We start from the raw sequence: 25,785 nt of genomic DNA, 5'->3' as shown, positions 1-25,785 counted from the left end.
TTCAGAGAGTGAAAAACCACTCCAAGATCAGGATGTAGCACAAGAAAAAAGGAGTAACCAACAGGCAAATGAAATGAAGTGAATAAGAAGAAAACAGGCAGGTATATGGGATGGGAAAACTGGTAACTGTACCAGTAGATGGATAGCAGGTAGGACCACCAAGATGACTGAAACTGAACTCAGTGTGCTGAAAAAGGCAGGAAATAGGTGGAGACTGAAAGAGCAGCAGGAGCAGGCGCAAATGGTGGGAGAAGAGGAGTCTGAGAGCTCTGCCTGGCGAGCTCTGGGGCAGAAAGACCCCGCTGAGGGGGGCAGAGGAGGCAGGCGCGTGCCCACGGCTGCTGGCTGGAAGCGTGGCCCGGCAGCTGGGGCGGCAGGCTGCTGGCACCCCGGCCGTGAGGCTGCAGCTTTCCCGGAGAGGGAAGCTCTCACTTTTCCTGTAACATAACACACGCTTGTTTGTTTTACTTTCCCACCCTCTCTTCTCTCCCACTGCGAGCTTCACTGAAAATGTAACTCAAGCCCCAAGCCTTTCAGCCAAAGCCACTGCAGCTTTTTTTTTTTTTTGAAAAGCAAAAACATGTCTAGGTTTGAAGTGACTCTCTTGCTTTGACCCTACATTCAAGCAACACAATCAATATCAATTAAAATGATTGCAAATGAAATCCTTGCTTGTTTAACCTTAGACTGCAATTCTCCTTTCCTAACTGACACATTCCAGATGAGTTTGGGTCTTGCTTTTTAAAATGCATCACATTTGCTCTGACCCTGTCAAGTGTTTAGCTCAAGAATAAGACGACTTTTTGACAAGACAGCTTTGGAAATGTTAAGACATTTGAAGTTGCCACTGGTTTGCAGGTTTATGATACATGATTTAACTTTAAAATAAAAGCGGATGAACCAATAAACTCGGTGTAATTGAAACAGTCAAATTTATTACCAGCGGCTGCGTTCCTGTCACCTGTGAAGAGCTGAAGAGCAGTCTGCCGGCACTCTGCTAAATGACCACTTGTTATTGTCTCACAAGAATTAAGACCTTTGCTGCTAGACCTTGAAGACACTGTACCAAGTAAGGTACCGTGGACAAATGTTACTTCAAGCCAAAAATTACAGAAAGGAAGGTCAATGTCATTCTACTTCTAAATGCATTTCAAGCCACAACACTTTCACAAAGCTTTGCCTACTCTTTTTGCTTGCAGCAAACATTCTGGAACTGGTGTTTAACAGTAATTTATGGGAACAATAGAAGTAGGAAGGCACGCAGCAAATACCTCATCTTTAGTAAGAGGTCAAGGAAATCTGCATGAATGTGAACATATGGCTGTCCTTGTTTTCAGTATAAACCTTTCTCCACCATCACCCACTGGGGAGATAGATAAACAAAATCTACTGTTTTAAGCCACACTCTGCAAGTTCACCAGGCAGCAAGCCTTCGCGTTCTTCCTTCTCCAATTTCCTCTTTGGAGCCTGCGGGTGCCTCACTGCAGAGAATTGCACACATCTTCCTCACTACCTGCTAACAGACATACTGTACAGCTATTAAAACTCCCACAGGTGCTTGCTGTCCATCAGAAAGGAAATGATCCCATTTTAAGCCATCAGTATTTCCTCTAGTGATGGCAGTAAATGCCCGACGAGTGCTCACAGAATTACTGTCAGCGGAAAGTGTGTCAGAGAGCAAGGGAGCTTAAATGATTGAAGGGAAGCTGGGGCACCATTTTCAGGTAGCTGAAATGAGGCATGTTGCAAGCCCAGCCTCCCCAGCTTTCACAGCCTACAGGAGTGCTGAAAGGCACTGCTGTTCATGCTCTGCAAGGCCAACCTGCCCAGCTTCCGCAGCAGATAAAAGTATGTTTAGGCTGAAGCTGCTTTCAGCCAGGACTGTGAGCTCAGCCAGCCCGGTTTACGCAGCGTATGAAGGATTTGGAAAAGAGCTTGTGCTTATCTGACAGCACCTACTTGAGCTGATTCCAGCGGCGTCGCCGGGGAGAGCGTGCCTCCTGCAGACCGACCGCACGAGAAGCGCCGGTCCTGCAGCCTGCCGTCACCTCGGCGAGCATCCTCCAGAAGGGGAGGAATCGGGGTGGCAGCACGCGATCCAGGTCCAGCGTTTTGGGGAAAATAGAGTATTGTACTCGGGTGCAAATACTCAGAAGCGCTGCTGGGCCCACGCTGCTGACAGGCAGCAGTCGCGAGCTTGTTTAAAGAGCACAATATAAACACTTAATCTGAATTAATTCCCCCTCTGCCCGGATTATTGAAACAGGCATTCCTATCGAATTCAAACCGCTCCCACTGAGTGACAGAATTAGGACTTGAGCAGCCGCTCCTTTCCGCAGCCAGATGTGGCTGGTTCATCGCTCATTTCCAGCCTCGCCAGGAAGGTAGCACAACCCCAAGCCTCCAGCCGCACCAGCTGGCCCCAAGCTGCCAAAGGAGAAGGCATCAGGGTCCTACCAGCCCAGACTGGTACAGCAGATGGATGTTTTACCTGCACCAATTTTCAGCTAAACTTGTCAGAAAAAGCAGAAAGGCACTGTTGAGTTAGAGATACCTCCAGCCTATTTGTCCCTATGGACAAGAATACTTAGAAATACCAGCTCCCTAAAGTTAGGAACAAAACAAGACAACACAACTATTTCAAATCCTACGGTGCAGGGGACATGGTGCTTCCCTGAGCTAAACCAACCTGACCCTAGGCAGACGGACGGGGCACATGGCTCATTTACCACCGCCGCTAACTAAATTGGTGTCCTCAGTCTATATTCCTGTGTTTGAGGTTTTCATCTTCGTAGTGCAAAGTATCTAGTAACAACGTAACGACTGCATTGGCTACCATGTGAATAGCCTGGGGCTTAGAAATGGTAGCTGGACCCCTAGGTAGCTTGGTCATGAATTCATGAATCTCGGGCCTGTTTCCTTCAGTAATTCACAGGGGGTTCCACTCACTAAAAAAATGCCAAGCTTTCATTTATTTTCTGGGATTCCTAACTCAGCCACACGTGTAGTCTCCACTTACTTTCAGTGCACACTTCTAAAACACAGCCATGAAAAATGTACTGCTCTTAAGGCAGCAGCACGTAAGGAATTAAATGCTCCAGACAAATCTCCCACGGGATGACAGCCTCAAAAGCATCCACTCTGCAAGCAGCTGTGGACGTTCTGCGGTTCTGCCTCCACCCTGCGCTCTCTTACCACCCCCGAGGAAGCGCACCGTTCCCAAGGACTCAGCAGAACAGAGGTATGGACGCTGGCTGGCTGCAGCCAAGCAGTTCGCAAGCTTAGCTTAAAGTGCAGGTTGACACAGTCTGCACAAAGGAGACGAACGCTCACAAATCCACTCCTGCCAGCTCTCCTGTAGGGGCGAGTCTCCAGAAGAAAAACCAGGCATATCCTGAATCCCTGGTGCTACATGATAAATTAATTCCTGTTCAAACACTATGACACTAGAGGCATTTTTACCAACTCTGCAGTTGCCCTCAGTGGTAGGCAACAATTTGCAGTTCAGCTGTCATGAGGTCTAGCATGTGTATTAAATAATTAGTCCTCTGGTAGTTTCTTTTGGCTGGGAAACAAATGAGAAGAAATATAAATGATCCAACAACAAGAAATATGTAGAAGCCAGCCACCTCTACAAACAGCTGCCCATAGTATATTACTTCAACCTAATGGGAAAACGCTGAGTGAGGTGACTTCTGGCACAAGAGAAATGCCTTGCTAAACGTCTAAATGTCACAGACACTAATAAAAAGTCCAGGACAGCGCATCTGCGCCTCTCTCGTCATCCTTGCTCTTCCTCAAACATGTCACTGGAGAAATGTATTTTGCAACAGAGGACTGCAGCTGTCAGTCTCGCCAGCAGCTATGTTCTCCTGCCTCGAGTGGCTTAGCACACCACGTGTTCGCGAGCAGCTAATCTATAACTGGTTTGCTAGAACAAACAATAAGCAACCAAATGTTTCCATATATCCTTAGGGCTTCGTAGAATAGCTCCAAACATTCTGATATCAGTGTCAGGAACGAGGTATTCATTTATATCCTAGGCAGTCGCTGAGAAAGGGGAAACACAGTATATAGCAGGCAATTTTGATGTATTCTGTGTTATAAAACATTTTTCAGACAGAGAGCTCAAAGGTCATTAATAGATTTTCATATGTTTACAGACAGCAGCAATTTCAAGCTCTGTAATTTTAAAACTGCATGTCAGTCTCTCAACTTCCAGCTGTTATTTCAACATTAGATAATGAACACGATGCAAAGGTTACACAATCACTTGAACCAGCTTATGCTGTAGATCCAGTCAGACAAATCATTATTAAATTCTAATTACACATATATTATTTTACAGCTCTTATTAGAACAGCAAGGAAAATCCTCTTTTTATAAAGAGATCAACAGTTTAGAAAAAGAGGCCAGAAAGGCTATTCTTTTAACGTGTCAGGGTTGCTCTTCTCAATCCCTCCATCCCCTAAACCCCTGATTTGTAACAGTCGCAGGGACAAAGCTGCACCTGGTTACAGCAACCAGTGGTGCTCAGCCAGCCACCAGCCCGCAGCTTGCTCAAGTGCTTTACAGGCTCCGAACATACAGACACTGACGCCTACCTAAAATAACCATCTTTGATCAGAGGGGGGAAAAGGTGCTTAGTGGTTACCGTGTGCACTGGCTGAACATGCTCCTGTTTTTTCTTCAGACAGCTACTTTCAAACCAAAAAGGCACCCGCGAAAACTTCATTCTTCCCAAGGACCATGTTGTTATATGGCTGTACAATTGTTAGCTCTGTAATCCCCCGATCTGACCCTGATATCACGCAGCCTAACGAACACCACCATTCAACTGCGGAGTGGTCTTAAGGAAATTCTGGAGGGTACTGGCAGGCGTACCCCTTTGCCAAAGGAGAAAACCAGCAAACTGGGGTTTGCTCTCGCCTCTTTCCCTGCCCCCCTTTATTCCCAGGCGGCACAAAGTGTTACCCACTCTGGTTTATTCCGCCCGAAGCCAGCTGTCAGTCACACAGCACGCAACTTCAATGGGAATCGAAGAATCGCATCCCCAAGACTCAGCTTTGAAGCAGGACAGACCAGCAACGTCCCTTTGTGCGAGCGGGGTCTCCCGCGGTGACAGCAGCGCTGCCCTGGCATAGCGATGCCTCTCTAATCCCCAGTGCACCCTTAGCAAGCAATGAATTTCACACTGGGAAATTCCTTGCTTTGACATTAAATAATTCCAGCTGGGATTTTCAAAGTATAAGACATAGGAGTCCAATCCCATCACATTTCAATAGGAAGCCCCTAAGGTTTATTTTATTTTGAAAAAGGAAACCCAGATTTCATTCTCATTTCCATCCCATTTTCCTCTGGGAAATGAATGTGGAAGCAAGAAACAGAGGGCAAGAGCAATGCTAATGGCAGGGCAGGCTTACAGACTGACAACCGGCAGTGCCAGCTCCTGGGTACCTCAGCTGGCAGCACGTGATACAAGAAGCAGCAGACAAATCAGCGTATTCATTCATCCGTGCTTCTGCCAGAGCTGAGGAATAGTGCTTCTGCTGGGTTAGTCTCACTTGCCACCAAGGAAGTTCCCGAGCAAACACTCCACCAGGAGGTAGACAATTAAAGCTCAAGAGGAAGCAAAAGCAGCAAGCTGTGGAGAGGAGAGCACCTGCAGAAGGGAATTGTGCTCCACTTGTCCGAGCACATAACGTAAAGCCCAGGGGCAGGTGGAGCCGGGGGGCAATAACCCCTGTGGAGGAAGATGACACAGAGAGGTGCCGTCACCTCCTCCTGCTCTCACATAACCCAAAGCACGGGGTGCAAGTTTTCGCCTGCTTTGTCTCTCTTTCCATTATGTTTAGAGGACTTTGCTTCCCTCTTCCCATCCAAGTGGTGCTAAAGAGGGCCTCTGTGCCATCACCTTCCCTTCCTCAGCCCCTGGGAACTGACTTTTGCTCGCTGCTTAGCTCTCAGGTCCAGAAACCTGTCAGCATTTCGGGTTCCTCAGAGCAGAACTTGAAGGCTGGTTGGTTTGTAGGATCCATTTTCTTCCTGCCTGGAACAAGGCCTTGCCAGTCAGAGACAAGAGAAAGGGGCATTCACGCAAAGTTTTCCATTTGCTGCCAGCGCTCAATTTTGAAATGCAACAGGGAATTCAAACTTGATACAGAGCAGCAACTTCCATCACTACTAACCCACTCAAATTAGTTAAGAGCCCTTGTACATCTCACGATTCGTGGCTCCGAGGGTATAACTTGGCTTCTCATTTACTGCTCACAGCACCTTGTCGATGGCATGCGTCACGGAGCGAGAAATACAGATGTAGCACGCAGCGTTTAGTTGTTCAAGTGGGCATAGCCCTCTGGCAAGAGCTGAAACACCGGTCCGCGTGAGCAGGGTTAGAAGAGAACAGATGAAACCAGAGACACTGGAGAAGAGCCCGCATGGAAACAGGGCTTCTTGTGATTACTTCTGTCTTGCAGCTCTTAATAAGCCGCGTCACAGCTGACACCTCCACCAGCTATCTGCTTCCTCGTGTAGCTAACCAGAAACAGAAGAGCTGACGTGGCGATGGCGTTGTGCACGTGCTATGTAACATCTCGCTGCTAGAGCGGCGCGAGCAAAGCACCAGCACGTCCCGCATCCCGGGCTCCGACACCAGTTCTCGGCGTGACCATACGAGAGACAGCTGCTTAAAAAATTTAGTTTGAAGTGCTCATACAACCAGGTAACAGCTGCAGCACGCCTCTCGGAGGTGTGATGATACAAAGAACTTTCCAGACGAGGGAGAGCCGCAGCGGCATCGCCCAAGCAGAGCTGATACCAAGGCTAAATCCCCGCTGTCGCCGCTGCCCTCGAGCCCCCCGGCGCCCACCGGCTCCGACAGCAGCACGGTGTCACCCCGGGCGAGCAGGGAGGACAGGCAGGATGTGCTGGGCGACCTCCATCTTGGGAGGCTGTCGCTAAGCAACCAGGGCCTCCGCTACCCGCAGCATCCTCCGCTCGCTGCCACCGTGCCCAACTGCTCGCTCGGAGCCCTCAAAACCCGGTGTGCAGAGCAGCTCTCGTCAGGGGACTCGGGGAGCACCGATAGTGAAGACTGCAGATGAATATATCAACAATACCATGTTTCAGAAGAAGATACAAGGGCAGAAGGGGGAAATTTTATGCATTGGACCAGAAGTACTCAGCAAAGCAGAACCGACTTTAAAATGTGGGAGATGCCAGGTACTGTTTGCAGGGCAGGATATGGATTTCCAAGGTCCCCAGCGTGACTGAGCACAGTTATAATTGTGAAGTCTCCAGTTTCGGCAGGACCACAGAAGCAGGTGACCCCTGAGACCAGCACCCTTTCTGCAGCGACGAAAGAGCAAATGCCTTCCCAAACCCTACAGATACAGGCTGCCCGTATAGAGGCCATAAAAACAGAAAGACCAGGTTAAAGTTCGAGCCATCCCACGGAAGGCAGCGACCTGCAGAGCACACAGCCACGTTAATTACCGTGTGCTTAACTGCAGCTCTCCTCTCTCTCCACACTGAGTACATTTCCCATCCACACGTTATTCTGTTATTGATGTTGATGAGGTTTGCAGCTCTCAAATCCCATTAGGGAATGCCTTCCTCTAGCAAAGGAAAAAAAAAAAAAGCATCTTGAGGAGGTGAGGGAAAGTTCTTTCATAATTTAAAAATAACTCTGCTGCTTGGTTGTTATCAAGCCTTTTTCATTAGCAATTCTTAAAGCACGATGCTTTGAGAATCAGCATTTTGACCCCCCAATTTTACAGGATGAGGAACGAACAAATACAAAGCAACTTGTCCCAAATCTTCCACAAGTCCTCTGGCAAATTTAGGAGGAGATTCTACATCTCCCAGGCCCTTGGCCACAGTGCTCCAAGAGAACGAACACAACGACAGAAATCTCCTGACACTAGAAAGGATTTAACCCTGGTGGTAGATGTAAGATTATTTTTTTTCTTGGACACACAATAAATGCAAATGCAGATATTAGCTACATAGGAGGCAACAGGTGGGATTTGTCCAGCTTCAACCTCACATCCTTTTGAGTGTCTTAGATAAAAACCAGCTTGAGAATAGCAGAGACAACACGATCAATACATTAAGTCAAGCTGTTTGTTACCAGAAGAGTAGAACTGGCAGCTCTTCTTGGCTCCTGAAATATGACACATAACCTGGCCTTTCTAATGCGCTGCTTTGGATGGCACCCAAATCCAGCACCATCTGGCCAGCATGCGCGTATGTGTACAAAGAGGACAGAAGAGGCTCCTGGCTGACAGATAAAGTGACATATCAGTGCAGCGACACGGACTTCAAATCTCTTCAGAGGCTGCAAAGCCAGCTACGCGCCGTGGAAACAGGCGGCCAGCTAAGTGACTTCAGGGCACTGCGGGCTGAGAGCTTCTTGTCCACGAGAGAGCTGGGTAAACACTTGTTTTGTTTGTAGAAACCATTAGCAATGCCACAGAAATATGCAAAATTATTTTCCTGGGGTAGGTTCAAAGCAGAGGGTATCGCATTTCCTTCCCTGCCCAAAAGCTAATCCCTACATTCAAAAGCCTGAATTTTCCACCTCTGTTTTTACATTCAGCCTTGCATGACGCCCTCCCGGCACCACCTGGCAGTCAAAACCAACATGTTATTCCACGGCTTAGAGCCTCTTAAAGCTCGGCCTCCCAGCTATGGCACAGGCCGCTCCTTCCTCCTCTCCTGCCACCAGGACGCCACGCGCAGGTTCTTCTCAATTCCGTTTCGAGCACTGCAGCGATGATTTGGCCGTAAGGAAATGAGAATATGAGGTAACAGCAGGAATAGCGAGCTGTCCCAGAGAACAAGCGGGGTGTCTCCTATCACATCTAGCATCCCGTTCTGCATTCACTCCATGGTTTTGTTCAGCTGTTAACTCCACTGAGGTACAGAAAGTCACACGGGTGGAAAAGAGAGAACAAGCTTTAACTCAGTTTATGCCAACTGGGGAAAAAAAAAATTACACAGAAATCAGCAGGAATCTGATGAAAGAGCTATTGCGGCTTAAGAAAACACATACCCACCTATCCACCTTGCCTTCCTCCTGAAGGTTGGCGTGCCCAAGCCAGAAGGGAACATATGCTAGCCTGATACGATCACACGATGGCTCCTATGGGAATGTCCACTCAATACCAAAACCCAGCTGTGTCAAGGCTGGGGGGTTAGGAGGAGCTTTAAAATTGTGTCTGTCATTTGGAGGAACCCATCCCCAAGAATGGGATCAAAGGCTCCCAGGCACCATTCTCAATTCTTTCACTTGAGGGGTGAAGGCATCGACTGTTGCTCGTGTGCCTTTCCCCTCTGCTGAGCTGCTCGGCAGCATCGCACAAGTCCTTCGTGCTGCTCCCTACCTGGCTTTACAGCATGTCAAAAGGAAAACACTGCAGATAAACCACCGGCGGTTTTCAATCAAGTTTTTAACCAAGCGAAGCAGAAAGTCACTGCCTCTACACACAGAGGGCATTTGACCAAGAAAATTCAAGTGAATGGGAATCTTTGAAAAAGGACAGAATCTCTGGGAACTCTGCAGATTAGAGCATCCTTTTTGTTGTTGTTCAGCATTAACTATCTTCTGTTATTGCTACAGGTCGCACATTTATTGCACCTTCTACAAAGACACCACTAGGAAAATTTTTATCTTTGTTTTCAATTCCCTTAAGAGCCCATCATGAAAGCTCTGTGATTGTTAAAACATGGGAAGTTCAGTAGGTGCCAATACCAATTATTTCTATTACAAACCACAAAGAATTAACCTTATTTTCTTTTCTTTGTATCTCAGCAGTTCGGGTGTACAAATAAATAAATACACAGTCAACAAACAACTAATGAGCTCTTACAGAAACGGCCTTAAGGTTCACAGGTCAAACTTAACAGAGGAGTCAGGAGTTTGGGAGTTAAATATCAAGACCAGAACAAGGGGCTAAGTTATTAACAAATCCAGCAATTGTAAAACAAATGGCAAGAGAAGTGTTTAAATACTTTTAAAACCCTTGTACTGTAGACAAAGCACTCAATCCTTGTTCTGAGCCTGACCCACTTTTCATTCAGAGGGATCAGCTTGCCTTACAAAATGAGCCAACTATCCTTTCCTTGGTTTTGCAGGTGCTAAAGCTCCAAGCAGGAGCCACAAGGGGCACAGAGCATCCTCTCCGAGGCCAGCAGTGTGGGGACAGCAGCAGAGACGGCCCCGCTGCTGCCTGCTGCAAGGCTCCTTCAGGCATCCGCTACCAGCACTGTCCTCAGCTTGCTACTTCCCCTTATCTAATCTTACTTCTTGGTACTTCACAGTATCACAGGTTTGGCATTTTAAGCATTTGAAAGAAAAAAAGGAGACTGCAGAAGCAGCGAGGAAGATTAGCATTAAGGCACTGACTGTCTTTGCTGGCCAGGGACAGGTGCTGGCGCGAGGGCCACCGTTACTGAGTGGCAGACGGGGACCCCATCCCCGCTCCTGGTCCCACCTGTGCCTCGACGGGCTGCTGGTCACCTTCCTCCTCCCTCCCTCCGGAGCAGTGCTGGGCCAGTTCAGCGGGCAGCCACAGAGGTGGCAGCGCTGACACGAGGCTGAGAGCACAAAGGGAGAAGCTGAGGGCAAGGCGCTTCTGCCAGTGGTCGCTGAAAAGTTTTCCAAGAAATGATAACCCGAACCCTAGCTGAGACACAGTGTGATAAAGGAACGGAGAGACAGGAAACAAAGAGGAACTGTAAAAGAAAGACAAAGCCCTTCTCCCTTTAGCACAGCAAAACAAAAAGAATAAAAAAAATAAATTAGCATTTTAAGAGGATGCAAAGGATCTATGTAGAAAAAACAACACTAAGCTCTACTCCGGTTTTGCACTTCTAAAATAAGATAAATATATTTGTTAAACGTCACTTAGGCTCAGATGCACGTATAATCTCCTGATATATTCAGCTTACAGGACAATCACAAAGCCCCTTACTTGCCTTAAACCAACCCCTACCCACATACTTCACTTTTGTGCAGCAAAACCAATGCACTCCAGTAATAAAATCCATTTTAAAATCCAGTGTTATCAATGCAATAGCAATTCCCAGGATCTAGTTTCACTTTGTGTTTCTGAAGAACCACTTGTTCTTCAGGGCACTCCTGTTATTTGACATACCTTCCTCGGCTGGTCTCCCTGTCCTTTTCTATTTACTGGATTACAAACATTTTGGAGGCTTGGAAAGCAGAGTCTTTAACATTTTATAGAAACATCTGCCAACAGAGCTGCTAAACACTCTTGTAAAAGAGACAGAGATGTTTATTTAGACATGCTGCTGACGTTTCCTGTTGCATTTTGATCCTGAGGCATATGCAGTCCTTCCAAACAATTTAGCGTGCGTGTACAGTGGAAGCACAGTTCTCACAGAAGTACAGCTGAAAGTAATCGAGACTGAAATTTCAGAACCATCACAGCAAAAACATTGCCAAAGCCCCTCCCAAGGCTCCAGGCAGAGCAAGCACCTAGCAAAACAAAGCAGAACACACGATGCTTCCGGAGTACCAGCGTTGGAAAGGCACAGAGGGGGACTCCAGGGCTTGTTTGGGATGGTTTCACGGGTGGCTGGAGCGACGCAGGTTTCACCGTCAGACACTGCAGGGCTGTGATGCACAGTGGCTTCATTTCAGGCTGGCCAGTTCCTTGCCAGCCACAACGTGCCACGGCAGCAGCCTTCCTAACACAAGGTGCCAAAGTCAGGCAGGAAATCAGGTACACGCTCCCACGGCACCGCAGCAGCAGTGCAGATCCACGCCCCGCGCTGAGCTAGCTGCGTTATCCGCTTAGCTGTGAGAGTCGGTGCGGAACGGTGCACAGGTGTGTCCTTAATGCTCCAGATCCGTGCTCTCGGGTGGATTTAATTACGGCGGCCCGAAGAGCTACCATCTGACTCCTCCCTGCCCTTCTGCTGGAATTTACCACTCCAAGTGCAGCTGACAGAAGAGAGCTTACCCAGCCCGCAGCCCCTGCCGTTCATAACTTCGTGGATTACTGTAAACTATCCATTGATCACAGTTAAATCACCTTCAGCTGCTGCAAAATCCCACTGGGATAATGAATCTGCATCCCTAGTCTCTCTGCCTTTGTTTCTTAGCTGTTAAAAAAGGAGTAACTCTTCACCACAACATTACAACCATTAGGTTGGGCTACAAAGTTTTCAGACCGGCTATACAAGTACTTAAGGAAGAGTGTGATTGATCCCACATCCAACGCACCACCGCCGCCCGCTATCAGCCAGCACCGAATAACCTAGGGCAGTCTGAAGGGAGGGGAGAATCCCAAACCCCACGGCATGCTTCTGACATTTGATCCCTGGAAGTGAAGGATAATACTTTCAACAACAGATTATGAATCTGTGTATACAGAAAGGATTAATGCAGCTTGTTGGTTACCGAGATGAAGGAATATACAAAATAAAAGAAAATAAAATAAAAAGGAGAACTGTGAATTAAAGCTAACCGCACGAAAATTAAGGCGTTTATTAAGGGCTATAGACCTAACAAACCAAGGAAGTAAAAATACATGTATGCAGCAGAGGAAGGGAAAATCATCCACTTCGGCTGAATTTACTCAGTGTGGATTGCCCTTTCCTCCCCGAAGAATGCTTTTGCAGAATTAGCTGCTTTACTTCGTATTTGGGTTTAGAACACAGCAAGGAAACAGAATTTCACTGCCTTAAGACCCCTGTAACCTCCTCACAGGAGAAAAATGGATCTTTGCCTGTAAAGCTCGATCCTGCATGGTAATGGCTGTGCCACAGATCGTTTCTTTTTCTGATGCATGTTTTAAGTTATTTGTGTAAATAACCATGCTGGTTACTCCCATCTGGTTTCCACAGGGAAGCATTTTAACTGTGAAGAAAGTAAATGACAAAAACTGGTATATAGTGAAAAATGCATTTTCTGCAACTACTTGAATTTTCTTTCGCTTGAGCCTGCTTTAATAATTCTGAGAATCTGCACATATTTGGGTAAAGCAAATTACTCCAATTAAAAAAGAAAGGGTGCTGCTATGATATAGAGACGTTCTCTACATACTTGTAATTACTCTGAAAGAAGTAGATTTTTTGGATTCTTCTTTAGGGTCAAGAGGTTTCTAATTCCCGATAAAGGTCAAAGCATCTCATTCAGGTGAGATGATGAAGCTCCACAAGAGTTTGACTGAAAAAGGTCACCAAATCCAAATTCTCTCATATTCCTTAAATAAACTTTTAAATAAATGAGCCTTTGCTCAAGTGCTGAGGATATTTAAGGACACCACGGTAAAAAGTATATACTGATTTCCAGTCATTCTTACCAGAGAGAGCTTGTATTAAGTGGCTACAAATCTGAATAAGCAACTTCTATCCGTGCAACTTCTTCCAAGTGCCTTTTATGAGGTGGGAAGAGGGTGTACTGATAGAAGGCCTATACATAAAACTCAAGGTCAGAATCTCTTCATAACAGATCAAATGGATTAACTCATAAGTTAGCACACACTCAGAGATGCACAGAGTTAACCAAACAGCAAACACTGCTTTAGAAGCAGGAAAACCTGATGCACTCACCTTCACATCTATCTGTTAAGATATACCACTGCATTTCCTGTTCTAATCACAGGCACCACTCCTAAGAGACAAACCCGCAGTGTAAGTAACCTGTTAAACAAACGAACCCGTACATATCCAACTTGAGGATGCACAGGACTCAAGTTTGTTCCTTCCAGCAACCACAAGGACGCAAGCAGATATTGTGTGCCAGGAACACAGATCCCCTGCTCCATCTGGAAGCTCTCCCTGATGGGAAAAAAATCCAGGTAGGTCTGTTCCTACAGATTACCGAAACACACCTGAAACAACCTTTTGGGCCACAGAGGCTTGCCCAAACTAAAAGCAACATGTACACATGATTAGCTCAGAAATTAGTCATATTAACAGGTTAAAAACATGACCAACCATCCAAACAGCTTTCTGCTACTCCGATCCCAGCACAGAGCGCTGAGCCAACCAGTCACAGAACTGCAGCTACAAGTTGCTAACAAGCACCTTCCAAAAGCTGCTTTTCTTCTTCGTTCTCCAGCAGTGTTTGGATTCATACCACGAGGTTAATTTGCCAAGTGACAAAAAGAGTCAGAGGCATCCCCAAAATAGGTCCAAAATCACCTCCCTGGCAGCAGGGGGTAGTTGTATTCCAGAATTTCTGACAAGTTCCTCAGTCACTCAGTCCAACATAACTTCCTTGCCTGGTTTCCCCTCACCTTGCTGCTTGCTCCCCGTAGTATTTCCTCTGGGAACTTTCCCTAACATTGAAATGCATGATCTGAGGCTGCCTGCACAGTCCATGCACAATCTCAGTCTCCAGTCAAGGTAAGAATGAGTAAGAAAGGAAGAAGAGTGGGTAAGAAAGGAAGAGCCAAGAAGCGAATATAGACATTGGAAAGGGAATAGTAAAGATCATTTTTCAATAAAGGTCAGTTTCCAAATAGTAAGCACGGGCTAGGCAGGGATGTCTTTCTTTTGAGGGCAGTAAAGGAGTTCGAAGCTTCCTCACCCCCAGCTTCCATGCATGCAGCAGAAGAGCGGTGGGGACCCTCCAGCCCGGCACCCAGACGGACACACAGCAGAAGAGCAGTGGGGACCCTCCAGCCTGGCACCAGGACAGACACACAGCTCTGTAGCACCCAGGACCCTCCATTCACCTCTGCAACGTGAGGCTCCAGCACCCCCCAGCCCCAGACGCGCTCCCCAGTATAAATCATTTCAGCCACTATTCAAACACCTTCCTCTGCAATCCCTTCCAAGAATTCCGAACCAGAAAGCCCCAAGCAGTCTCTCAGATAACAGGCTCGTTTCAAAGAGCAGGCGGAAGCGCCAGCTACCTGCCAGCTGAATTATTTAGGAGCCACGTGCATGGGACTTTGAGGCGCTCCTCACTGCTGCTGGTACAGTCCCCTCACCTCCAGACAGACAGCTCAGTGTCTGGCTCAGACTGACGTGCAAATAAAAAGACCTCTTTGTGCTAGAACAGAGGCTCTTTCATGTGGCCAAACTCATGAGCTAAAGAACAGAAATACAATACTATATATAAAAACCGGGATCGTACAAACACCATTACAGACTCACGATGAGAGGCTGTGCTTCCTTCCATAGCAAATTACATATACAACCCCTAACAACTGCTTAATTTGTCTCCCACCTTCCTCCCCTCCCTCCCTTTATTTTTAATTTCTGGCAAACTTAGTGCTTATAAAGACAAGTGCTTCAGAATGGGTCGAAGCTTCCCCCAGACAGACAAGTTCCCCTGCTAAGCCCTATTAAAACACACACTCTAATTCAGCCTTTGCTTGAGGAAGGTTTCTGACTGCCAGATAAGCCACACACCATTTCTGTAACGTGGACAAAAATCCACTACGAATTAGTATAAAACCAAACTCATTTCCTCTTCAGGCTTGGGCCAAGATTTGAATCGAGGTCTCAGGAGGTAAAATGACTACCGCATTATAAATCATTTCTGGCTGCTTCTTTGCCTTACTTGCGTATTTTTACACTTATCTGAAATCCACATATGTGCAACATTAAAAGAAATGGTGGGGTATTTCAGATTATAACTTAAGAGACAATAGCAAACGGTTACTTCGAAGGTCTGCGAATTGAAACTTTTGTTCTGTGTGCATTCATCAGCAGATTTGTTAAAAAATTTTAAAAAAATGAAATGAATTTAATCACTGCAACCTTGATTCACCTCTCAGCTGCATAACACAAAGGTGTGCCATGATTCTGTATTTCCAGGACTTAAACACCTTAAAATCCCTGGATAAGAGTTAACACCCCTTTATTTCACTAACTGAACTAGTAATTTGACTCAGGAAATAGCTACAGACGTGGTTTCACATTTGTACAGGTTAGGCGTATGTGAGTGAGGGCACTTAAGTATCAGCAAGTCTTTTTTATTTTGCAGGCTAGAAGTTACCCAGGGCATGCAGCTGGTAATCAGTTCCAACACATTTATCACTTCAGGTACAAATCTCATAGCTGTCATTTAACCTTTCTAACGGGAAAACTGAATCAAACACAGTCAGCCTTCAGAAGCAGTTAGCGGCAAAGTCAAAAATGGAATCAGAGTTTCCAGTGATCCCACCATTACGTCTTGTTTCTTGGGGCATAATCCTTCCAGAAATGTGAGCCGTGTGAGAACCACTACCTTAGGAGAGGTGAGCACCACCCGCACCAAAACCCAGCGGCTGTTCTGCCTGGAGGAAGCCACTTGAGTCAGGAAAAAGTTTAAAAGCACTGCTTTGAGGATCCAAGAAGCCCCAGCCATGAATCAGATCCTTCTCATGGAAGATGGCAGCAACAACGCGCGCGCTTCATGAGACAGGGTGGGAAAGGAAAAATCAAATATCGACGTAGGCCAAAGATCTCTCTGTGAGCTCCGTGTTTCCCAAGCTGTCAGTAATGAGGCTGCTGCTGTCACTTACCCACTCAGTCACTCTCTCCCATCAGACACTGATAGCGCGCCTGTCACAGCCGCAGCGATGCCGGAGTCAGAGATGACAAATCGCAGGGAAGACGTGTCAACACAATCAACTGGCCTGAAGACAGACAGCTGGTGCGCAAATTCCACCACAGACAATATCGCTTGTGAAATCATTCCAAGGCATTTTTAGCAATTGCAAGCTCTCAACAACAGCCCCGGCTGCTAAAAATAGCCCGCCGAAGGCTCGCTCCAGCACTAATAACAGCGCTGGCTGAATTTGAGTCATGCCCCACTTGGTGACATATAAGCAAAACAAGCACCAACCTCAATGAAGTTGGAGGTTTGAACGCTCAGAGCCCTAGCAATTTTAATGCACCCCTATCACAGTGTTCTCTCAAGTCAGCTGCTAATGGATTCCCCTGAAACTCCAGATCTAGAGACAGACAGACGGGGTCCTCCACCGCTAGGTAAAAAGTGAAGGCTCAGATAATTCTTCAGTACAAATATACAGCAGCGTGGTTCAATACAAGCCCTCCTCACCGCGAACAAAAGGGACCAATGCATCAAAGGTGCTAAGTGTTCCCATCTCTCACATTTCAAAGGCTCCTACCGAGCATCCATCAGCTCACAGAACATAACCGCAATGTCCTGGAAAATAGAGCAAACCCTGCTTTCCCAGCGGTGCTGAATGCCGAGAAGCAGCATGACAGGGAAAGGGAGCTCCACTTCCCTTGGTGTGCAACTAACCACAGAAGTGCACTTTTCCTAGCGAGGGCTGGAGCAGCACCTGCAAGCCGTAGCTGTTCAAGACCTCTGAGAAACAGGTAGAAAAATGCTGAGGGCACAAGGTGCTTTCATATTCAGATACCCAGCACTGATTCTTCAGGTTTAAATCAAGACAGAATTCATCTCCAGACTATTTTTAATATAAAAATATACTGCCTCCCAACTCCTCATTGCAGGTATGCTACCAAACCAACACAGACCACCAGACTTGTCTGGATTAATCCCAGACTGAACCACGGCCTCATGTTTAAAAGGTTGATTTCGGAGACACCCAGAGATGGAATCATCGTGATCCTTGATAAACTGCTACAGCGGTTAATTATTCATCCTGGTACAATTTTACAGCTTATCTCCAATCTAAATGTATCAGTGTTACAGCCTTCCAGCCGCTGGATCTTGTCACTGCTCCGACTGCCAGATGAAGAGCCCTCTATTACCACGCTGCTCTTCCCATACAGGTTGTTATAAATTGTAATCGTGTCACCCCTCAGCCTCCTACGATAAAATAGCCAGAGCTCCTGGAGTCCTTCCCTGCAAGACAGATTTTCCTATTCTTTAACAATTCCCATGACACTTTCCTGAAGTCTCTCCAACTTTTAAGTGTCCTTCCTGAACTGCAAGCGCCAGGCTGGGATACCGTGTTCAAGTTGCAGTCGTGCCAATGCCCAACACAGGGCGACGTAACCACCTCAGACCTGCTCAGCCCAGCCTTCCCCTGTCTATACATTCAAGGATTAGATAATCCTGGGCACAGCTAGGCTGTGAAAACCCCGATTCAGATGGTTATCCGTCCTGACACCCGTGCCTCTTTCAGGCTCAGCCGTTTCTCAGGAGGCAGCAATCCACCCTCCATCTCCTCATTATACACCAAGGGCCCTCATTTCATCCCCAGAGCAGGGCGTTTTATTACGCCAGAACACGCTGTTCGCAAAGCAATCCCAGTCACTCCAGTCCTGTTCCTTATCTTGCACTCCACCTAATCTGTGTGTTATCGGAGGACTTTGAGTAATGGTGCTATTTTTTTTTTCCCCTGGGTCACTGATTAAAAGAAGTTAAACAGTGCCATGCTAAGGACCTAGTACAAACATACCTTCTGAAAGCTGATTCTTTTTTTGCCTGCCCTATTTTGAAACCTTCCTGCCTGACGGTTCAGAACCCAGTTCTCGTGCTGTTTCTATTAAATATCCGCATTAGCAAAATAAGAAAGCTGGGACAAAACCACTCCACTTCAAAATGCATTCAATCAAATATCTGGGGCTTTCACAGCTGACTGCGAGAGACCTTGGAGAAAACTGCCAGCTACCAACTACCTTGCCATTAGCAGACAGCTTCGAGCTGATTTCAAGTGTCCAAGGGCCCCTCATCCAGCCGCCTGCTTTGCCACCTCCCCTGCAGAGCCCAGGGCTGCACGGCTGAGGCCAGGGGGGCTCAGGCAGCGTGGCCGGGTAGGAAGGGAGAGCTCCTGCTCCCCGAAGCAGCTCCTCCAGGTTGCGCCGAGTGGCCTTCTCCAGCCCAGACAAACATCCAGGGTTGTGCCTTTGAAGTACAGAGCAGCTGGTCCTCGTAACTCTTCCCAGAGGGGTCCCCTAACCCAGGCGTGATAGAGTTAGAGTGTCTGCAACGTGAGGAGATCCAAGCGCAGTGAGAACAATGCTCTCCAGATGAGCACGGCAGCACAGATACACGGCTGTGCAAGATGTGCCCCACTGCTCACAGCTACCAGCCTCACCCTGCCTGCAGCTGTGCTGCACAGCCTCGCTTCGCGGCACTACTGCAAGGAAATAAGATGCTTTTAGAGTATGCTTGCTGATTGCAAGGTACTTTCTGGGGTTATTCAGTAGTTCTTTCTGCATGTAACTGGACGCTGCAAAAGGGAGCTTGCTCCTCTGGTGGAGAAGGGGCAGGACATAATCCAGACAAGACGACAAGGAGCAGTGCTGGGCTGCACCCACTCCTCCACACCGACACAAAGGGATGGACCAGGAAACCAAGCAGCACCTCCACTTCCCACCAGCCAGACCCCACGCTCCTCATTTCCTGCTTCCATCACATTTCTCTGTATCGAAATACCATAACTTCCAACTCTTCCTGCTGATCGTAGCCTCCTAGAAAAGCCACAGCCAGCACCACGTTTCCACAACCCCTACCAGGGCCCCCAAAGGACAAGCTAACATGAGAAAAGGGATGGGGGAATGCTCTGAAGAAATGGCACAATATCCAAACACACACAGCTGAATCCTCTGGGTCTTAACTGAGTGTCCGCCCTCGGGACACCAGTGCCTGCCGCTGCACTGCTCCTCCCTCCTCCCCAGAGGGGACCACCTCCCGGCACCGCGCTTGCACAGCTCTGAAGTCGATGAAAATTTCTAGGCCAAGAGATACCATTTGTCTCTCAGATTGCTGCTAGCTCCCAATCAAAGCAAATTTTATTCTTTAAGAAGTGCTCCTGATGGCATAAAATCACATGTAGCTTAACCTTTAGAATAACTTTGATCTTGAACTACTCCAAACCTAAGATCTGGAAACCATGTACTCTAAATGCTGCTCAGGAGTCTAAACAGCCAGAGCGAGGAAAAATGTGAGCTGAAACGTATTTTTGCTGCCTCCATGCATTGTGAAGAAAGATGCCTATTTTCTGCAGCAGTAAGACCTTTCTAAAAGGATTTCTGGTCTGCTGTGAAGTCTCACCTCCACACAAAGGCAGGGATGACTCAGGAGCGAGGCTCGTCCATCTTTGTCTCAGAGGGGTTTGTTCTTCCTCGTGTGACTGATGACCTAAAGCGGGGTCCCTGAATACTTACAGTTTGTAAGCCCATCTTCAACAGGTTTATACCAAAACATATAAACAACAATCTGATACAGCATCCAGCTGGAGAAATGTCGTGCCTTTCATGTCTGAAGTATTGCAGCATCTACTTAACACTGAAATAACATTGATGGATCCAGAGCACTGATGAAAACAAAAGCAACTTCACCTACAAAACACTGGGGATGTGACTGACTGGTTCTTGTCAGCGCTGAGACCCTCTGCTAAGGACAGAAATAAAGGCATACAATCACCTACTATTAGCTGAGTAACAGCTGTCTCTAATTCCCCCCAAATTTAGAGAAATTAAATCCGCACTGAGATTAACCTTCCCGCTTCCCAGAACTTTATAAAGATAGCTCTGGCTAAACTTCTGGGGCAACAACCTGGAATTTCTCATGAGAGCAGCACGATAAAGCTGTTGGAAAATTCATGGTGGTGTAGGAAACCAACACAAAATGGCAGTCCTGCATCTTACACAGCAGAGAGAGCTGGAGTAGCACCTCATCCCCACCACCGAGCGTGCCCGGAGGTTGAAGGAGGGTTTTGCTTTTCTTTGTATTTGGCAGGAATGGCTTAGAGGAAACCAGCCTGCTTTGGCAAGCAGGTCCCAGCTGCTAACTTCACCCCAACATCCAGCCCCGAAGAACTGACAGCTCTCTCGTGCCAGTCCTGTACAACTCTGTAAGGAGTTTGCTCTCAGTGGCGACTTTTATTCTTACGTTTTCTCCGTCACTGCTGCCTGTGAACACCAAGGGAAGTACAGAGCAAATGTGGCCGTGTCATTTTTCAGCGCCTCTGGTGTCACCGAAGTGACAAGCACCTGATCCCGCCTGACAGGAGCAGCCACAAGGACTCGTGAAGCGAGGCTGTGCTCCGGAGCAGGCAAACCTTCATTCCTGTTTGCTCCCGCAGCGGTTCTGAAAGCTGTACAGCTGCATGGCTGCACCACAAACGCTCTGTTTAAGCTCTCCTGCAGCGATGATTTGACTCATCTCTCTAAAATGAGTTTCTGAGTATTTTCATGAGATGACTAATCACAAAAGCGATATAAATGAGCTTTCTCGATACCTGCCCATGTTTTTAGCCACGTCAGTGTAAAGCCTTTATCTTGTCTAGCGAAAGCTGGCAGGTTAAATGCAACCTAGATGTTTGAAACCATACGGATGACAGCTGCCAGTCAAGAAGCCAAAGCACCAAATCACTTCAAGTGCAGGCACATCCTCTCTGATACTTACTTAATACTTCAAGGCAAACAATAAACATGCTTCTCTTCCCCGCTGCCTTTGCCCAAATACCTCCCTGAAACTCTGCCGGAACACGGACTAGCGTTACAACATCATTTTCAAAGAATCTCCCTTTCATCCGCATCGCCAAAACATTTCCCACTCCCCTGACTGCCTTACAGCCCTCTCACCTTGTACTGCTCGTTCTGTTAGTAAGTACACAATAAATCTGAAAATGCACTCTGCAGTGAAGGTAGCACCATGGCACGCGTGCCATAGGGAATATCCATGAATAGAAAACTTACTCTGAAGGAAAGCAAGCAAAAAGAATATCAAAAGCATATCAAGTACAGCTCAGCCAAGAAATACAATCTTTTCAAACTTCAGAAGAGAATTGGAGTGGCCATAAATATCTAGCTAATTAGGGCTTTAATGAGATCTGTGCTACTAACCCCTTCAAACTGCCAAAAAAATCTCTGAAAGTCAATAGTGCCAAAATCTTCAAGAATTTTGTGTTTGCTCTGCTTATACAAACCCCAGACATTCTTACAATCATCCATTCCCTTTGCTCATAAATATTTATCTAGTTGGAGCCAAGTGCATAAATGAACCTTCCATCCCGCTTATGGCTGCTCTCCCTTTAATCCTTAATCCCTTTGCACTACCTTTCTTGTCTCTAACCTGCAGAGGACTCTGACTGTTTGCATTTAATTCTTCTTACACATGCCCTGGAGCACAAATGGCTTGTCAGGTTAAAGATAAAGCAAACACATACTGCCACCAGTAGAGTAACCAGCCTTTTTGATATCAGTACACCTGCAGCCAAGGCAGGCTGGGTAAGGGAAGGATGAATGAATAAGTGATTCGGCTGGGATCTCCCCACTCAGCAAATCAACTGACTTTTCTAGGACAAATCTCCTGCCTGCTATTCACACTCACTAATTCTGAAGATGGTCCTTGTCCTCATTTTAATCAAACGCAGTGGCTTCAGGGATGGCACAGCCAGAGATGAGCCAGAGATTACGTCCGTGCTGCATCTTGAACAAACAACCTCGCAGAGCGCAGAAAGTAAAGGCTTAATATCTTTTCCAAAGGGGTCAGCAATGAGAGGCTTGAAAGAGGAGAAGGACCTGGGCAGCGTTTTATTAGTATGGGCAGAAAGGTCAAGCCGGGAGGAGCACCGAGCAGAAAGAAACATCAGTACTTCGGCTTGGAGAGGATCAGCGGAACAAAAAGAGAAGCGTTTGTCAGAGTCAAGAGCTTTGGTTCCTGAACGAGACCTTTCCATTTTCCTCCCACCTCACTCGGTTGGACAAAGCCTTACACTTTTTTGGAGCTACACTTAAATGAGACTTCAACTTTAGGCCTAAGGCACAAACGGAAATCACAACACTCCATATTCTGCAGTGATAAACCAAAACATCTGTCATTACTGCTGAGGACTTAAAGACTACTCACCTACTTCTCTCTCTGAAGAGCCTTCCTTTCATTTTAAGCAGTGCACTAGCTGTGAAGCCTGCCAGCTAGAGCTGATGCTGCCGTCTGGAAATCTGATAGACCACTGCCCAAAGCAACATGGTGGTACGATGCTGCCAAAAAAAGAAGTTGCCAAGGCCCTGCCTACACTCACTCCTGGGACTGAGAGATCATGGATTTTTTTAAATGGGTGTTTCTTTCTGTTGTTCTTTCCAATCAACTTGTTATTACTGTTCCTTTAGAACAGAAAAACTTAAGGCTTTGGAAAATGTATCTAAGCATGCAACTGCCTCATCTGGCAGATAGACACTTAACTGCAAGGCTAACGTTACATAAATCACCGTGATGAGCCTGCTCAAGCACAGTGTTTCCCCACCCTGTCTCTACCATGAAATGTCAGAGTGCTGAAAAATGTATCAGATTTTGACATGATTTGGAAAATATTTATCTTTACTTCTTTCAAAAAAAATCCTCCCTCAAATTCCACTCCCCCACCCCCCTTTCAGCCACAGAGAATACCAACAGCGACAAAACCCACGGAAGAAAGGGGGGAAACGGTGATCGAAAGAGGGTAGGTGAAATCCCTTAAACTGCATCAGGTCCCGGCACCGAACAATGCATCTGGATGGACAACAGTGCCATATTTGCAAACAATGCCCCACAGTCAGTCTGAGAGCTCTCGAATGGAGATTGGGAGTAAATGGATGCTGTTGGTTCTTTGATGTAATTAACATTGTTTGTCTCAGCATCACTAAAAACAGGCTTTTGCCTGCTAGCAAAATTTTTGGCTATGCACACTATTGTTTACTTGAATGAAAGGCTAAAGAGCTAACTGAAGCTTTTTTTTTGTTGCAAAGATTTTGAATGCCATGGAAGTGTATCAGTTCGTGAACAAGCCTTGCTAGCTGACGCACATAAAACATATCACTAAATAAATTTAAAAAAAACGGAAAAACAAACAAAAAACTCACAGAAAACCAAACCTGATGTAATTGTTTTCTTCCAACGTTTCTCAAATACTACAAATACTCAAAAACAAAGCACGCCACTGTCATTCAAGATCTACTTATAAAAGTCTTCTTAAAGCCTTATGAAAATGCATCAGTGTACCTGCATCCATTACTGTATGCTTACAAGGCTTCTTGAAAACCTTACCCCTGAATAAATAAATGCTTGAAAATGGCCCATTTTGGCCCAAACGCTTCCTGCCGTTTCAGCCGCTCCAGGAAGATGAAGCTGTGATCCACCTGCTAGCAGCTAGCAGGGAAGAGCAGAGGTGATGCACACACCAGGTAAGGCGAAGGCTCCGGGGAACTGCGCAGTCTGTCAAATGCGTGCTGCAGCAGGAGGGGGTACGTTCTCCTGACAGCTGGAGCAAATCCACTGACAACTGCCAGAGGTGGCCCAAACACCTCTGTGCTCCCCAAATTTGGGGGAAGACCTAGGATTAAAACTGCTGAGTTTTGACTTTTTCCTGCATGTACGTTTTTGTTCGTTTGATAGCTGCTTCCTATTTAAAGGCGTAAATTCAGGACTGAGGGATTAGGGTGAGAAATGGGTCGGTAAAGCCACCGTGAGCTCAGTCGGTGGCTGGAGCCCCCTGCAATTACTGTAACGCAGCGCCCATGGAGGAGAGTTTAGCACCTCAGGCACCGGGGAGCAACAAAGCCTTCCTGCAGCAGCCTGGCCATGGGAATCGCGGGGCTGGCAGCCAGGTGCCGGGGCAAAGCCATGCCTGAGGTGCCAGATCGATGGCCAGAGCGAGAATCCTAGCAGCACTCACCCCACTTGTGAGCCCGGATCGACAGGGAGAAGCAGTGGGCTCCTTTGCGGAGGCTGGACATGCACAGAGACAGATCCTAATAGCTCATGATTTGGGAAAGCAAAAACCTATAGGCCAGTTTATTGGGACTTTGGAAGTGTGTTTTTTTTTCTTTTTAAATAAAGTTACCCATAAAAACCTCAGAAGATGGAGGGCTACCCAAACGTGATGATAATCCTTGACCTCACACATTCCAGCAGCTGCTTAAATCCCCTAATATTTTCTAACTGGTACTAACTATGTATGCTCTGTCCCTCACATCTCGGCTAGCTGATCTGAGAGTGCACAAAGTTTGTGTGCGCTCTCACACAGCCATGGATAAATTTTTTGGTTTTCCCATTTTTTTTTTCATAAAAACATTTAAAAATAAAATAAAAACCATCTTCAATGAACCTCCTGAGCATCCTCTCATTGGCATTTCATTACAGGCTGCAGCAACCTGAGCTCGGCAGTCACAGATTCACAGCGCAAAGCTTCTGCTGCTTTAACTATTTCCCAAAATTAGTTATTATTATAACTTCCAAAAGCTGTGAACACAAAGGTCCCAGGACGCTGTCTGCCCACTGGAGCAGTCAGTCTTTATGTGCTTAAACACCGTGCTTTCCACTTCATGCCTCCACCAGCTGCTTTCATTTAGATGCAGGTCACATTCGCACAGACTAGAAAGCATCACAAACCCGTACAAATTGCTAACATGGGAATTCAGGTCCTTGAAACTCATGCACTGCAGCCAATGGACAGTCTATCATTTCTCCACTCGTTCTTTAAATAATAATATTGGTATTAACAAATAAGATACCTTTTTTTTATGATTTTTTTAGTACAGATTTCCGATGCCCAGGGTAACTTTGCTATAGGTTTTACTTATTCTGAACAGGCTGACAAAACTACTAAGCGGCCATACAGTACACAAGTTCAGTGGTCTGAGGAGACAGGAATTTTCTTGTCAATCCACCTGTCACCCTTAATGCAACGCCCGCGGCTTACCAGGAGCGGGGGAAGGCAATCGAGGGAAGAGCATCACTTCAAACTGGTTTCCAATGGCAGATCAGAGAGAGCACAGGCAGCAGCAGAGAAACATATGTTTGAACCCATGCCAAAAATCTGGCTTCCTTAAGAAGTGTAGGATGACAAGCCTCTTGTAGTGGTAATAGTAGGCTGAAAAGTGGGGGTGGAA

At 46.7% G+C, this 25,785-nt stretch overlaps 1 protein-coding gene across 21 annotated transcripts in view; it reads right to left on the bottom strand.

The window, feature by feature from the left end:
* The window catches only part of FBRSL1 (fibrosin like 1), a 518,655-nt gene that overhangs the window by 386,841 nt on the left and 106,029 nt on the right, over nucleotides 1-25,785 (bottom strand). Inside the window, exon 1 of one of the 21 annotated variants that reach the window (XM_080558960.1) lies at nucleotides 1,960-11,753. The exons of the other annotated variants lie outside the window; for them this stretch is intronic. The gene's annotated coding sequence lies outside the window, so the exon portion shown is untranslated. Of the gene's footprint in view, nucleotides 1-1,959; nucleotides 11,754-25,785 lie in introns of those variants that run through there. 21 annotated transcript variants of the gene reach the window in all.

The sequence above is a fragment of the Anser brachyrhynchus genome (genome assembly GCF_964034855.1).
Source record: "Anser brachyrhynchus genome assembly, chromosome: 17".
NCBI classification, from domain to species: Eukaryota; Metazoa; Chordata; class Aves; order Anseriformes; family Anatidae; genus Anser; species Anser brachyrhynchus.
Note: the sequence above shows the minus strand (reverse complement) of the source record. Positions and strands in the feature narration are given on the sequence as shown.